Source organism: Sorex araneus, chromosome 10 (genome assembly GCF_027595985.1).
Source record: "Sorex araneus isolate mSorAra2 chromosome 10, mSorAra2.pri, whole genome shotgun sequence".
NCBI lineage: Eukaryota > Metazoa > Chordata > Mammalia > Eulipotyphla > Soricidae > Sorex > Sorex araneus.
The window spans coordinates 39,318,256-39,334,837 of record NC_073311.1 but is presented as its reverse complement, the minus strand read 5'-3'; the positions used below and the strand labels follow the sequence as shown (position 1 = coordinate 39,334,837).

General features: G+C 38.0%; 1 long non-coding RNA gene across 1 annotated transcript in view; it reads right to left on the bottom strand.

Moving 5' to 3' along the window:
* Positions 1 to 739: 739 nt before the first annotated feature.
* The window catches only part of LOC129399181 (uncharacterized), a 107,204-nt gene continuing 91,361 nt past the window's right edge, over positions 740 to 16,582 (bottom strand). The window contains exons 9-13 of the long non-coding RNA XR_008626970.1: positions 13,833 to 14,039; positions 9,324 to 9,555; positions 5,006 to 5,168; positions 4,675 to 4,907; positions 740 to 1,021 (exon numbers count right to left, since the gene is read on the bottom strand). This is a non-coding gene — a long non-coding RNA (uncharacterized LOC129399181). The remainder of the gene's footprint in view (positions 1,022 to 4,674; positions 4,908 to 5,005; positions 5,169 to 9,323; positions 9,556 to 13,832; positions 14,040 to 16,582) is intronic.

Here is a 16,582-nt window from a genome sequence, read left to right as displayed (position 1 = left end):
GAATGTTACTTTTGGTTTCCTAGAACTGGAGTAATTTTTTCTATGCTAGCCATATTGCCGTTTACCTTAAGTTGCCTAGTAATACTACTACAGATTTGAACTCTCCTCATTCTGGGAGAAGGCCTTTAACTGTTTATGTGGTTGCCCTCCATCTCAAACACACAATATAGTTCTTATGATGTTTATATGACCTTTTATTTCTTCATTTTTCTCTCTTCACATTTTTTTCCTTGTCTCGTGATTTATTTATTCATGGAGGTGTGAATGAAGTTAATGTGTACTAAATACAGAGACAACTGGGAACTAGATGTATACAAATAAGCACGGAATTCTTAAGAAAAAATTTAATTCTTCCCAAAGTAGTCTGAAATATAATTGTCATGAATTTTCATTATGTTCTAATTTTAGAGTAACGTGCACTTATCTGTACTTTTAAATGTTTTTATCTTCGTTTTTTTTTTACAAAGAATACTGTTTTATGTAAAATAATATTTCTTAGATGTTAACAGTAAAGTTATGTGGTCATTCCTATATCTTTGGAAAACTAGCATCAGAGTTACAACTGAATTGCAAATTTTCCCCAAACACACTTATGATATGTGAATATAGTTCTCTTAGCACTACCACTGGACAGTTTCTAAGAAAAGGGCATCATTTATATTATTAGATAAGCCTCGACATTTTCAAAGTGCAGGCTACAATTTCATGGTGTGGAGGAAATCGAGAGGCAAAAGATAACAAAATAATTTTATTTGAATTTTCATTAAAAAAATACAGAAAATCAGTCAAAAATGAGCAGTGGTCAACAGTCAGTATTAAAGCAATCAAAGTATAAGCAAATGTACATAAAACAGTGAAAAATGAATACAGTTTAGTTGTCAATATTAAAAGAGTTCAAGTTAAAAAATAAATCCAAGTCATTGATCCAACCTATGCTTTGAAGCCACATACAGGAAGGAGGTACAACTAGACGTCCTTGAAGATGTCTTTTCTTTCTCAAAGGTGCTGTTTTTAGACTAACCTTGGGAGAGGAGGGCATGAGAAGGGGGTAAAAGGGAGTGGAAAGGGAAGAGAGAAAGGGAGAAAAACTAATATTTCATTACTTTTAAAAACATGCTTTATAGGCATATATCTATACATTACTCCATTTATTTCTGATAAAATATTATGGCACAGGGGTTTTTCTCCCCTTCTAGAGATAAAGAGGCTCACAGAGTTTGAATAACTTGTCCAGGTCACATCGATAAGAGGCAGAGGAACTGGAATCCGGCTCTGCTCTAAAGCCATCCTTTTTGTAACCACCTGGCGTTTCTCTACTGCACTACCCCCATAAGTGGAAAACGAGTCTCAGTGGATTCATGGACCTGAGGAAGTGTTTGTCTAACCATCCCAATGAATACCTGTTTGGAGCTTGGGAGTAGAGCAATCTGGACCACATTTCCAAGAGGGCAGGTCTGATCTGACTCTTTCTTCTTTGTTTCAGAAGAAAGACCACAAGGAGAAAGAAGGCACAGGAGGCGCGAATGCTGCCTACTAGACTGGCGGGCTATTTATAATGCCCCTAGAGCATGTTTGTTAATAGAAAACAGAGAAAAATGTATGATAAACAGAAACATGCAAACCCAAAATGTTCATGTAAATCAATGATTACAAAGATGAATCAACGCTGTAGCCTAGATTCCTTAGCTGTCAAAATCTAAAGAGAAACCGAAAGAAACACCACAGATATAGCAAAGCTATATGCTAAATCATTTCTCCAGCACATTCACAGCTCCACAGTCTAACGTTTTCTAGACTGATGGCCCCTTCTTAGTTGATGATTTTTCACAATGTATTTCATGGCTTCCATCCCTACATGAGACTTTATTACTATCACATAGGAATAAAAAGCCATAAAGCACTAGAGTGAATTTATCTCGGTCGGATGAAAAACTTATTTTCTTCACATGACTTCACAACCATTTCAATGCTAACCAATCATTTCATGCTACATTAAGAAACATTTTAAACTACACATAAGTGACAGGAAGCACACTTAAATAGTGACATCACAAATTAACAAGATTTTATCCTCCAACGACATTCTTAGCTACAAGGACCAGAAAACAAGACTAGGAGGCACTCAGCAACACTCAACCATCGAATTCACCAGAAACAAAGAACACTGGGGAGAATTCCTGGAGAAAAGCTTGTCACTTTGACATTGGACTTGGAAACACATGAGGAAAGACAGAAGACAGACAAATCACTCTGATACAAGCTGAAACCAGGGGAATTCTTGCAAGCCACTTTAACTTCTTCCCCAGGATATTTTCTTACAAGCCCATAGACTTTTCATGTTGGAGCAGGGAGGTGAGGTGGGATGGTGGAGCCTGCTTGCACTAAGCCTTCTACACTTAATAACAAAAGAAAGAAAATGGGGGAGGGGCACAAAGTCTGCAGTTTGCTAGGGGACAGGTGCTGACCACTCATGTGCAGCCCTTCCTGGAGCCTGACACCAGGCTCCACCCTACGTATAGAAGCCGTGTCTACGGCACCAGAAACGATAAAAATGTGCACAGACTCCCTCAGGGATCTAAGGTCTAAAGCCCAGGTACATTAATTATGCTGAATTAAAGGGACATTGTTTCCAGAATTAATCAAATACTTGAGAGTGGCCACATGGAAAGCCAGTTTTCTAGGATCACTACAAACCCAATGCCATAAGTTCTCATGAATTTTCTAACCTTCCAAATATAAACTTTGAGTGCTTGTTTCCTGACTCCAGAACAGCGCACCAAACACTACCCTCTTTTCCTCTTTTTTGAAAAAAAGAAAAAAGAAAAGAAAGAAACGACTGTTTTTTTTTTTAATTGAAATTAAGAAAACATGAACTTGAGTTTCTCAGGAGGAAGGTCCTGCAAGCTATATCCACCTAGAAGGTCCTATAATGAAATCTTGGTCTAGGTGAATCACGGGGAGGAGACTGGAAATAGTTAAGTGAAAGGAAGTGCATACATAAATTCAATTATCATGCATGAAACATGCAAATGATTTGAGCACTGCATCTGAAACTCTAGTTTATATTCATTAATCTCAGGTCGCACTTTTTGTAGGAGAAAGACATGCTTAATTGGGTCCAGATTAATGCACTCCCAAACCTCTCCAATTTGTTTTTAGGCGAGGGTTAAATGATATGTATTAAAATAAACACAGCTGCTCATCTGCCTCCACCTTCCACCTCCCCCACTCCACCTCTACCCCAGCTGCCTCACCTCCTCCACCGCAGCCCCCTCCGGCTGCCTCACCTCCTCCACCACACCTCTCCATCCTTCTCAGAAGAAAGTGCCCTAATTTGAATATACTTAGAAAGAATAGCCCTGTTCTCGGAGGTCTTTTACTCCTTTCCCATTTCTCAGAAGCCACCAAATTCCCCCAAGTGAAAGAACTGCTTGCTTATCAACTCCCGAAATTGCCAACAAAGGCAGAATCTGCACAAATGAGCCAGCAGCCTCTTGTTTCTGTGGACAGTGAGTTCTTTCTACAAGTTCAGGCTGTGCCCTTTGACCAGTGAGTGTGGAAGGGTTGTTTCAAAGTGTCCTGGCAGAGGCTTGCTTGAAGCCAAAGTTGCTGCAGGTTGGCATGGTGATCCTGTAATTCAGTTATGTGGGAAACTAGAGAGCCAAGGGAACACTTGAGATACTTTTGTTGCTATTCTTCCTCTGGAGTTCTCCCAGCCAGTAGAAACTAGCATAAAGCAGGGAGTGTTCAAATGGTAAAAAAAAAAAAAAAAAAAAAGGAAAGAAAACTCCTTGCCTTCTACCTCCTTGCTGGCCAGATTATTCTTAATAACGATCATGATTCAGCTTACTATTTGGGAAGTTGGTTTGAAATATTAGTTTGTGGCCAAAGAAATAACATGTTTTAAGGAGACTCTTACCTTGTGAATAATAAAAAAAAAAAAAAGCACCAATTTAAACTAGTAAAATATTCTTTTCTTGGTTTCTGGGGCATGATCTTTAGAAAAATAAAACAAAGAAGCATGGGCTATTAGGAATAGATTCAGTCACAGAAACAGCAAGGAGGGGAAGGAGTTAAACAAGGAGCAACAACAAGAAGCCTTCAAACTAATTTCACACTGAAAGCGATGTTTAATTTGAATCATATTCTTTCCATAGGGAAAAGGTTAGTCTCATCACTGAGCTTGGAGCCTCCTCCCCCTTCTCCTTTCATAGGATTGAAAATTCAGATTGACCATTAATCATGATGTGACACATTCTTTTTTTCCTGGTCCAAAACCCAAATGAAAGCCTTGAACTACATCTGAGAGTCCATTGGCTAATAGGCCTCCCACCTATGTGCACAACAGAGAGAAGACGAGAACATGGGCACGTATGTACACAAAGACAGAAATTGCTGGACACACACTCACAGCAATGCACACAGATGCAGACAATCATTAAGAGTCATTGGCTCAGAGAGCCTTTCCACCTAAATTCATTTTTGCATATTTGCAAATGTAAAATTAGTTACAGTAAATAACAACAAAGACCGGACTAATATTAAATCTGTCAACATCGTGACAAATGCCCAGAGCACTCTTCAGTTACGAAATATATTTGGGATAGTCATCGCTCCTAAAAGAGAAATGATTATACGCTAACCAAACCCTAAGTACAAGCTAAAGATATTCACCTCATGAAGTCATTCCTCAACTAGACCCTTGGCACTTGCTGGAATTATTCTCAGCACGAGCTCCACTTTCTCATTTTCTGCTGACTCCATGTGGGTAATTTCTTTCCGTGATTAAAACTGAGCTTGGCAGATCCTTCAAAGCATGGTTTTAGGGGTGATGGGGTTCCAAGCACAGCCTTTGTCTAAGGCAGGATGTTAAGAATTCATCAGTGGACGGAGTAGGGGGAATACACCTAAAAGGATATTTTTAAAGGCAAACTTTATAGATATCTTTATATGAACATATTTCCTTACTAAAACATGAAGTTGACAGAAGAAATAAACTGTTTACCTTGGAAAAGAATAGGGAGGCATTTCTCTTCCAAATAATCACTCCAGCCTTTCTGAATGTCATCCCAAAGCGATTCTGCCTCCCCCGACTTATCCAGCATCTGAGGCTTTGAGATAACCCTGGTCACACTGGCCTCCTTCCCCGGCCCTTCATTATTAGCCTCCTGGTGGGTGAGATAGAATACAGTGAATGTAATAACCCTACTTCACACAACAGGCTCGCTCTCTCTTTTAAATTGAAAATCCCCTTATTACAAAACAAGGGGTGTTCTTTTTCTTCTACCTTTAAGTAGGACTGCCACATTCATTGCTTTTTACAAAAACGCAGCTGCTTTTTAAGCTACAGATAAATAGAATCTGCTAGGCGGTAATTCGACTCAGTCTGAATGCATTATTTTCTGAGACACTTTGGTGAGGGGCTTTTTATTATAAACTGGAATGAACAAGGAAAGTCCTTTTCTCTTCTAATTATGAATGTGTTTTGTTCCCTGCTATTAACCTACAATGTCAGATTGATCTTCTTCTTCTTCTTCTTCTTTTTTTTTTTTTTGGTAACCAGTTCAATAAATCAACATTTTTTTTTCCTGGAAAATTAGAGGACTGATGATTAAGTCTTCATGAACTCCAGTGACAAAAATAAAAATAGCAGAAGGAAGAAGCTAATGCAAATGCTGTAACCATAAATATAGAAAACAGAATGGACTTCTCATGTCCAAGATAACAAACCCAATCCTGTATTTACATGGAAAGTTAAGTTAAAGGCAATTCACGGGTTCTTTTCATTAACTTAATCTGAATAAAGTTAAGAATTTCCAGCCATTTTCTTAAAATTGATCTTATTACATTAATTTACCTACTAGAAAAAAGATAAATCAGTATCATTTTGGTAGAAGGTTCCAACCTCTGTGTTCACTATTTGTGTTCACACTGATATTGTGTAATATCCAATACTATTTATCAGTCATTGCCCCACTTCCCAAAGCATGGCAATGAAGAGTCACGATAAAAGAGGGCCCATTGCAACTAATTGTGTTCAATTTGGATTTCTGCTGACATCACTTTAACTTCAAAGATAAACACTGAAAAATAAAATGGTGAATCTCTAATAATATTAGAAAGCAGTCTTGAAACTCCATGAGCCCAAGTGTTGGTTTAATTTTGATCCCAGTGCTGATATTTCTAACTATGAGAATACGATAGACTATAGTGGCTATGCTCTATGTCTATATGGATATATTGCCTTGCCAAGGAAGGAAATCCCACAAGGTATCAGCGGGGTTCCAATTAAGGAAAAATAAATACTGCTGCAATCCTGACAATATGGTGAGATTGCCAGTATATCTCAGACTCACAGGCAGGTGCCCACCACTAAATCTACAGATTTAAAGCTGATGCTGTCATTTCCCTTCCTTTCACAGTCACGGAAAGCAAAGTATTGAAGATAAACTGAATGGAGCTGATAGTTCTAGGACAACTGATTTTTTTTTTCCATTTGTTTGCATTATTTGGAGTTTCTTTCCAGTGAGGGCAATAGTGGGTAGCAAATGGGTTTTGTGCAAAATATAAAGCTTCTGTTGATTCACACGCATATTTAAGAGGCCATACTCAAAGGGTGTGTATGTGTGTGTGTCTGTGTGTCTGTGTGTGTGTCTGTGTGTCTGTGTGTGTGTCAAAGAGAAAGAGAGAAAAAGAATTGAAATCATATTTCTATCTAAAGCTGTCTTTCTTTTGTTGTTCTGTTGAAATTTCTAAAAGGGAGATATTTATCACATCTGAGATTTTCAGAATAGTCACTCTAGGAACTGATATATTTGAAGTGAACAGGGGTGATAGAGCTTTTGAGATACTACTATTCTGCTTAGATTTGAATCAATTTTCTGTCTTCTGATATGACTGGGAACAAATTAGGACCCATCAGGTTGCTGGCCTCGGTCTCAGAGACAAAATGGTACTGTGGCAACATAAGAAGCCCAGTTTATCAAAAATAAATAACCAAGCCCCTTCAGTGAGAAACAAATTGAAGTATATGAGGCATTGCTATAAGAGTGAAATTGAATCCTTATGCATCAGTATGTCTATTGACTTCAGGCCACAACCACACAGCTTTGGCGGTGGAGAATTTTTACTTTTCTAATATTTATGTGTGAAATAATAAACAGGAGAAAAAATATTTAAAGAGAACTTAATTTCCTACATATATAGAATTTAAAATGCCATTTTTATAACAATCAGTTTTTCTGGGTTACCAACAGAATTACCTTGAACATTTGCTTACTTAAATCCAGTCTTTGACCCTGGTAATTCCGTAACACAGACAAAAGATAGATTAGACAGAGCTGAATGTGAGCTTGTGAGGACGGCATATAATCACCATCTTCTCTCGCCTGTGTTATTATTTTAACGGAATAAAAATGACCTTATGACCAGCCAGAACTCTTGGCCATTATTACTTTCAAAATAACTAAATAAGGAACTCTACTGAAAGAAATTCTATTATGGGGGAAGAAGAATCATTGTTCCACTCAAGAAGACACAGAAAGACAGAGGTTTAACTGTTTGGCCTCATTATTCTTTCTTGGAGAAAAGCAAAAGGACAAAGAGAAGCAAAATAAGAAGAAAAGAGAAAGAGGAAAGAAGGGTATGGAGAAAAAAGTAGGAACCATTGCAAAAACCTTAAGAACAACAAATGAATTATTTTCTTCCTTGACACATAAAGCTAATTCTCCTCAATACTCCTGCCACTCACACACCCAGTAATAACCCCTGGCAGCCTCACTGCTGCCTGGCCAGTGAGAACAGTTGAGCCTATATTACAAGGTCCCATGAAGATCAAGTGTTTTCCATGAGTTGTCTAGGATACATCCCCATAAATAACAGTTACCCAATAAGGAACTACTTCAATAATCATAGCAACGCTAACTAGGTTTTCCTTCCCTTTGTGCCTTTCTATCTAGACATACCTGATGAGATCCCAATGAGCCTGCCTGCTCTAAGAATAACCAGCAAAACAAAATAACCCATTATAAATGAACTCTGGCTCTGCCTCATTCCTTTCTTCCTCCAGACTCAAATCACTTTATACTTGCAATGGGGAATGAACTAAACATTATAATTTTATCTACAGGTCCATAGAGATAGAAAAGATGACATACCTAGGAAATAGGCAAGAGGGGCACTAAATGTATAATAACTAGTGCAATTGGTAAACTACTCTATGTCCTGAAATGATTCTTAGGAATAGTCAAGTTTCCAGTTCACAAAGAGTTGGCATCCTCAGGTACATGCAAATCTATTTGCCAAGGGAGTTGTTGCATTCTATTCCAGAATCAAATTAAAATATCCACCCTTACCTAGTTATACACATGTCTTCAGATAAACATACACTTGAACTTAGAATTTATCAAGTGTACTGCAAGTCCATAAAATGAACCAGCCCTGGTTACCTCACCTGAAAGTGTTTCCCGATTAATGATAAAAACACTACATAGCATTGCAGGTATTGTAAAGCTGATTTTCTAAGACTGGCAAAATACCTCATCACCACTAAACAAGATAACATACTAGCAGTGATTAAGGAGATGATATCAGGATTGTGGCTGTATTGTCAATATGGATAGCTTTCAAACATAAGGGCCTAGGAGATAGTATACATATATACCAGTAAGGCATTTTTCTTGCACACAGATGACCTGGGTTCAATCCCTAGCACCCCGTATAGTCCACCACAGAATCCTACCAGGAGTGATTTCTGAGTATAGAGCCAGGAATAAGTCCTGAGAACTGTTGGCCCCATCCCCCAATTTCAAACACAAAGCACAGTTTCAAAGAAAACTCATATATTTTCTCTTGTTTCATCCCCACCCTTTTCCCTTTTGTGGTGCCAGCAGTCAAATCTAGGACCTCTGACCTAGGCACCAATTGCTCTATTGCTGAGCCAACTCTGGCTCAATATATTTCCTTTTAACTTTGACCCAAACCACTACATTTTAATAGAAGAGATCTTATTTATGAAAATGAATTCTAACATATGCATATTTGATCTATTTTAAGAGTACATATATAGTTGTGAATTTAAGATGTTTGCTTTCACCTCCTTCCCCCAAACCTATCTTGTTAATAGAGTTGTTTAAAATGATCTCATTTTGGAGACGGGGGTGGGGGGGTGGGGGGGTTGGGGGGGTGGGGGGTGCTACCTCCAGCAGCACTCAGGGCATATTCCTGGCTCTGTGCTCAGGACTCACTCCTGACAGTGCACAGGGGACCATATGCAGTACCAAGAATCAAACCTGGGTCATTCACATGCAAAGCAAATGCCTTACCTGCTGCACTATCTCTCCAGTCCCATAAAACAATCGTATTTTCATAAAGTCAAATTTCTTATGGTGATCTAACCCATCTATTATTGTACAAGCAAAGGCAGATTTTTACAAGGGCAACTTCAAACAGATTTCTTCTTCCTGATGGTTGTTTGTCCATGAACAGAGGGACTGCAAAAAGAGTCTTCCAAGCTCCACTGACCCCAGGAACTTGCAGCTAAGATTCTAATCACCTCTGTAGAAGGAAGAACAAAGGTGATACAATTCAGAGAATGTGCTGAATCTTGTATGTCTTACAAACAAAAACACAGTGCTATCTCCCCAGAATCACATTCAGTGTGGACATGCTCTAAATATGAAAAGTAAAAAACAAGCTTTTTAACGCCTTGTCAAGGCTTCCTGACATCCAACACTTTCCTGAGGTCAAGAAATGTGTCCTGAGCTTCTGTTTTTGGTTCTCCTTCAAGGAGCACGGCAACGAAGGTGCCGCCAGCTGTCTCTTAGCACATCACACTTGGATGACTCCTATCTTCCCTGGGAGAGTGGGTCCAGTGTATTTGGACTCACACACACACACACAAAAATCAGAATTATTTCAACACAAAATAAATTCACATTACATTTTTTTGCCTCTTTAGTATTCTAGAGAGTGCCTGTGACATACTTAATTTGAAAAAGTTTTATATAATGAAGATTATGAGGCATAGATCACATAGGTAAAGGTGGAGATTTAATAGCTGGATGAAATCTAAACACTAATTAAATCCAAGTAGGACTTCTCCAATGAAAACAAGTCGACTAACCTTCCATGTTAGAAATTTGCTTTTGAACTGGCAATTTAAGTGGGGGAGTTGTCATGTTTGTTGAGCCGTGTGTGTGTGTGTGTGTGTGTGTGTGTGTGTATGTGTGCAGAAAAAGATTAGATCCATGGATTTCTGTGCTGAATAGGGACCAGAGCCAAGATACAAACAATAGATAAGTTAGAGATTCAGAGGAACTAAATTTGAAGCCAGCCAGTAAAACGGATTGAACCTTATTACCTCTAGTCACTGAGAAATTCCCGAGACAGTTGGATGCAATTTGAAAAGGTCAGAAAAATATTTCCTGCACAGCATTACTGCTTCATGGTTTAAGGGTGTACATTTGTGAGATGCCTGCTCTAATCATTTTTATTGACTTTGCTTTCCAGAGACAGACAGACAGTCTGGGAGGGAAGACCAATAGATAAGGGAAAGGCAGTCTTCTAAATGAAAAGCTGTTCTATTTTGTTCTCTCACTCATGACTGTGAACAATTCCAAATACTTCTCATTTGAAGAGCATTTACATGAACTTCATTGAAGAATTACAGAATAAAAATAAAATCAAGAAAGCTATAATTCTAATAAATCAGTTTCTTTTAATTGCTGCTTTTTTAATCTCCACTGTAACTATGCATTGTGAAACGTACTGCCTTTTAATCCAAGAATAAATATTTAAAAAGAAACATCATATAATACACTATGGTGGTAAAGATGTTCATGTTTTGTCAGCATTTCTTTTGAGGAGCAGTTTCCTTATAAAGGGAAATCCATAGGAAAGGAAAAATAAGTAAAGCATAAGTATTTATTGTTTTAATAAAAATACTCCTTTTAATAAAGTTTCATTGTTATTGGAGCCATTCCAAATACCAAGGAAAAACATTTCTCTTTACATTAAATATGATTTGTACGCAATAAGGACCTTTGTTAGCAAATATATTTCATGGTCTTTTGGGGGCATTCAATTAGAAGTCAAAGTACTGACTTTTCAATACAGCATGGCACAATCCATTCTAGCCCTTCAAAGGTTTAATTAACTTCTGACTTTCATGTCTGTGAGGAGCCATGTGCTTTGGAGGCAAACACAAGCTTATTTATTCTTGGCTTTTTTAGTAGCAAGGCTGAAACTTTTTAATGGCCTAGACACTGGGTGCTTTTATTTTATGTTTTGGCTCTGTGAAGAGAGCTGGTAGGTCTCTAGGGCCTTTCAACTAGCAAGAAGGCTTTTCCTACCAAAGTCTTTCATTTGGATCCATTCCACCCCTCACAGGATTTAGGTAGATCCAATTGTACCTTCTAATCAGTGAGGCCACCACAATCTGTATCCTAGGAATAAAGCACAAAATGGCTCTGCCTAGTATCAATGTCCAAAAGACAAGCAAAATAGCCAATTCGTTAACTACATACCTCGATGCTTTTTAGGAGCACACAACTCTCCAAACTCAAATCAAATTTTATATTTTTCCAAATATTTGACATGATTTAGACACAAGCAATACTATTTGATGCATTAAATTGTTTTTTCTTCACCTCATTTAGTACCTTAGCCATGGCCCCAAACCAAGATCTTGTTAGAAACCTTCTATTTCATTAGAAGTGGAATTAGAAGACCTTGGAAATCACACTCAAAGCTCAAGCTTTACATGTTTATTTTATAGGTGCTGTCTTACTGGCAGAGTGTCTATGATATGTCCATCTTCAAGTTCCTATGACCCAAGTTCTCCAGAAGAAAAGTTCTGAATTTTTCACACAACCATTAGTGTCATTAATAATAGTAATAGTATTCCTGAAAATATTATTAATAGTGAAATAAACAATGATGGAAGCAGTTAAGCTTTTTTTCTGTGTGCAGACACCAAGTAAATAGATTATCTCATTTAATTCTCACAGTCATCTCCCAGGAAATCCATACCTACCCATCACCCTACTCATGATGAGAATAAGGCTCAGAGAAGTCAAGAAAGTCACACAAGTTTTAAGAACAATACTATTAAATGTTGGTGTGGGACTTAGATTCAGCTTACCTGATTCTAGTCCCCTTATTCCAAACCTATGTGTTTAATTAACCATGCTCCATAAGCATTTATAGGACCAGGGAGCGTACTCCTCTCTGCTCAAGAATGTTTATGTGGCTGTGTTGAACCGAATTTCATGCCCAACAAACATGTAAAAAAAAGTTCACAAACTGTAGCTACCAACTAGAGCTATGGATGAATAGTAGTTGATAGATTATCTTTCCAGTCCTTGTGGCATCTAGTCTGTGAAGAAAATAATACTCACACATCGGCTTCCTTAGTGGGATTGCACAGTTCCCCTACACATACTAAATTTTGTAGCTTAACTGCATACAAATTGCTTTTCTATTTGAATTATGCTCAGAGAAGAGCAAGATGGAACGGGTTCTTCTTAACTGAGGCAGCATGAAGAAGGAATGTGTTGGTTCAATGAATCCTCCCAACACAGCCTTAAAAGGAAAATCATGTAACTCACTTGTTATTGTTAGACACAAATGGGTAAAAGGAAAAGAAAATAATGATGGTTTGGGGAGGTTTAGCACATGAATACTGCTGCAGGTTTTTGGGTTTGTTGTTGTTCAACAGAATGTACAAAACACAGGCAAGCTTTAACAAAATGTTATTTTACCTTCAACAAACAATATTTTTTTTCTAACCATTTTACCAAATGTATATTCAGCAAGGTTAGGACTCTAAGTAATGAAATGTTGGTTGGCAATCACAGTGCATGTGGTCCAGGCACTTGTCTTCTTCTGTCATATTAGGCTCACTCTGAGCTTCCTGTCTATAAGGGTGTGTGTCTACTTTACTTGTCAGGCCTCCTTTTAGGAGGCGTTTTCTTCCAGTGAAAAAGAACACTTTCTTCCAGTGAAAAGGAGCTCTCCCAGTAGAAAGTGTGCGGCTAATAGAAAGGGCGGTAAAGGGAGCCAAAAGCAGACAGAATAGCCACTGAGCAGCATTACTGACAGAATGAAGTCACAGTTGGAAGTTTAAAAGGGAAAGCATCTAAAAAATTAGAAACTAAATTAAATGCTGCTGTTAAAGGTGGAGAGAAGAATACAGATGAGATTGGCATGCAAAATGATCCTAAATCTGAGTGTGGAACCCCAGAATATCTGATCCCTTGCTTTGCTTAAACTCAGAGCAGGGAAGACAATAATATGAGGCATGTAAAATGGGATCATGTTCTTTGCAGTCCTAAAGTGCTTGAGAGCAAAAGGCGCTCAATTTCCAAACCCCAAAGAGTCACCAAACACTCTACAGTGTAATCCCATTTTTAATATCTCATAATGAGCCATCGGTTCTTTGGCCTTAGTTATCCTCAAGAGAAGATGTCTGAATAAATAGTTAAGACAGGTTAATTGACTAATTACTACTTTTTTAAAAAAAATGACAAACTTTTTTCAAAACCAATTATGACCATTATGAAAACAATTCTTTCTCATAAAACAACTGAAAAATACTTTGACTGTTTTGTTTAGAAATTATGATCAGGAAAAATGACACACAATCAAAATGTGGTATTTATAGCCATAGAGGTAATTAGCACACTTCTGACTAAGTAGAGATTGAAAAATCATTTCTTCTATCCTCTGTGGATCAAACATGATCATTTAGTGATTTCTAAGACCCTGATTAGATTTTTATTTTAATTATTTTTTCAACTTTTCAATGTCACAATGATAAATGCTCTGTGTACCTGGCCATCCTTCTCAAGAGGAGTTGATAGCATGACAACCTGAATATTATCCCATTCCATTTTCTTTGAATTATGGGAATCTCCAGAGCATATTCTTCCCTATGTTGGGAGTGAGCAAGGCTTAATTTTTTCTGAATAATTTCCAAAATCAAATTTGAAAGTTTTCATGAGAGATGATCCTCCCTTGTGGGTGATATAAAGTATAACCTAAGGGGGAAACATGAAAATAATTAGCATAAACATATTAGCATATAGATGCCTTTGAAATAATCAACAGTAGAAAACCAAAACGCTTATCCCAAAAGAAAGTTATGAGAAAACATGAAATTAGCATACACTTCTTGCATGACAAGCCCAGCTTGAAAGCCAAAGTATTCCCATTCAGTAAAGAGTAGAGTGACCAAAGAAATGGAGACTTAACTCCCAAACCATTCTCTTGCTTATTATTACTATACCAATATTCTTTTGGTTTTTGATTCTGTTATCCCCTTTCTCTTTTAAACAGGAAACAACAGGAAAACAGATATTTTCTTCTACTTCCTTTTACAATTCTTACCAAGTAGATGAGCTGGAGTGATAGCAAAGCAGGTAGGGCCTTTGCCTTGTACACAGCCGACCCAGGTTCAATTCCTCCATCCCTCTCAGAGAGGTTAGCAAGCTACCCAGAGTATCCCGCCCGCACGGCAGAGCCTGGCAAGCTACCCATAGCATATTCAATATGCCATAAACAGTAACAACTTTCACAATGGAGACATTACTGGTGCCTGCTCGAGCAAATTGATGAACAACAGGACTGCAGTGCTACCAAGTAGATATACTTAATGTTTTATTATTGTCTCCCTATTCAGTTACCTTTTTATCTTTCTCCCGATTATATAAGCAAAGTTGATCTTGGTTATTCATCTACCAAAAGGACCAAGGAGCCTCAGATGAAAAGCAAGACAGCATCATTGTTCGCTAATTATGGAACCTGAGCACCACTGACTCATTCTGTATTTCAAATTCTTCCAACCTCTCAAGGCCATTAGTCAGCAAGGTGTGGCATAATAGGAAGGACATGGTCTTCAAATCAACCCTAGTTTAAAAATCTGAACTCAGGGGCTGGAGAACCAATATTGTGGGTAGGGGGCCCACCATATTGCATGTGGTTAACACAGGTTCAATTCCCAGCATCCCATATGGTCCCCTGAGCACCTCCAGAAGTCATTCCTAAGTGCGGAGCAAGGAGTGGCCTGTGAGGATTGCCACATGAGAGCCAAAACTCAAAAAATTTAAAAAATAAAAATAATACCAATAATAAAAATCTGATCTCGCGCTCAGGCAGACAGTATAAGGGCTAGGGTACCTATAATGCATGCGACATGATCTTGGTTTTATCCCTGACACCATAAGCCCTCCTCTACACACACACACCCTGAGCATTGCTGAGTGCAGCCGTAGAGGACCCTGAGCACCACGATGTAGCCCCTCGTGGCCCCTAGCACCACAAAGCCCAAGTAGCACTGCATATTCAAGCCTTCACATTGAATCACTGGCCTGGTTGACTAAAATTCCCCAGCAGTGGCCCCTGGGCCCCTGAGCACTAATAGCAGAGGATGTGTGAGTAGGAATAGTAGTAGTAGTGGGGGCAGCAGTAGCATAGGTGGCAGCAGTAGTAGAAATAGAAAATGATACGATCTTGGTAACGCTCGAAAAGTTCATTTAACACAATTTCAGGTTTTTTAAACAATAATCATAGTATTGGCTACTTTTCTGGGTTGCTGTGAGATAAAGTTATATATTTAAATAGCCTGGAATATAGGAGTGCTCAATAAGAAGATGTTAATTCATCTTTCCTCAAAGCTCTAGTGAAAACTGGAATTACTGGATCATGGAATTTAGTAATTAATCCTGCTTTCCCATTCCCCATTTGTCTAGATAAGTGTATGGTCCAGAGGAATTTATTAAGAAAACATGCCATGAAATAGGTTTATTTTTTTCTGGATCCATGGCAGCATGGGTCTCATGAAGGTGACAGCAGTAATAGTTTCACCAATAGAATAGTGTTGAGTAAATAGAGATCCCGCAGAAATATTTCATTTCATAAAGCCAAGAGAAGGGATTTCAATCGAACTTTGCAGTGACGAAGGAAGCCCACAACTATTTTACAAAAATAAGGGTTTTCCCATCATACTCTAAATTGTCTGACAATTTTCTGAACTATCAGGTAAATTCCCTAGACAAGCCCAATGTGAGACCAACAAAACACAGTCAATGTTGCTATGTCTGGATACCATTTATCTTACTTCTTTTCAGTACACATTTTCCTTGCAGCGGATACAACAGCTAGAACATTAAGATGTTATTTGCGTTTAATTTTTGCCAGTAATATGTAACTTGACTTCTTTAACTTATTTTCAACTTTAAGCTTTTTATTGAGGCTAATTACTTGATAAAACTTGCACATTTTTGTCTTTTAAATGTAAAAGGGAAAGGAAATATACACAATAATTCTGTAGGGCCCAGTGATATGACTCAGTGGTAGAGTGTATGCTGCATGTGTGAGGTTTAACCCCTGACATGATCCCACATTGTCAAACAACACCTCCAGCACTGCTGGGTGCAATCCGAGATACCACAATATCAACAAAAATTGAATTTTATAGTAATATGGAAGCAAACTTGATTTTGATTGCTCCCTTATTTCTATGGAGCACAGGACAAGCCATACTTTAATAATAGGTTTTTTTTTAACCAGTTACATTTCCAGC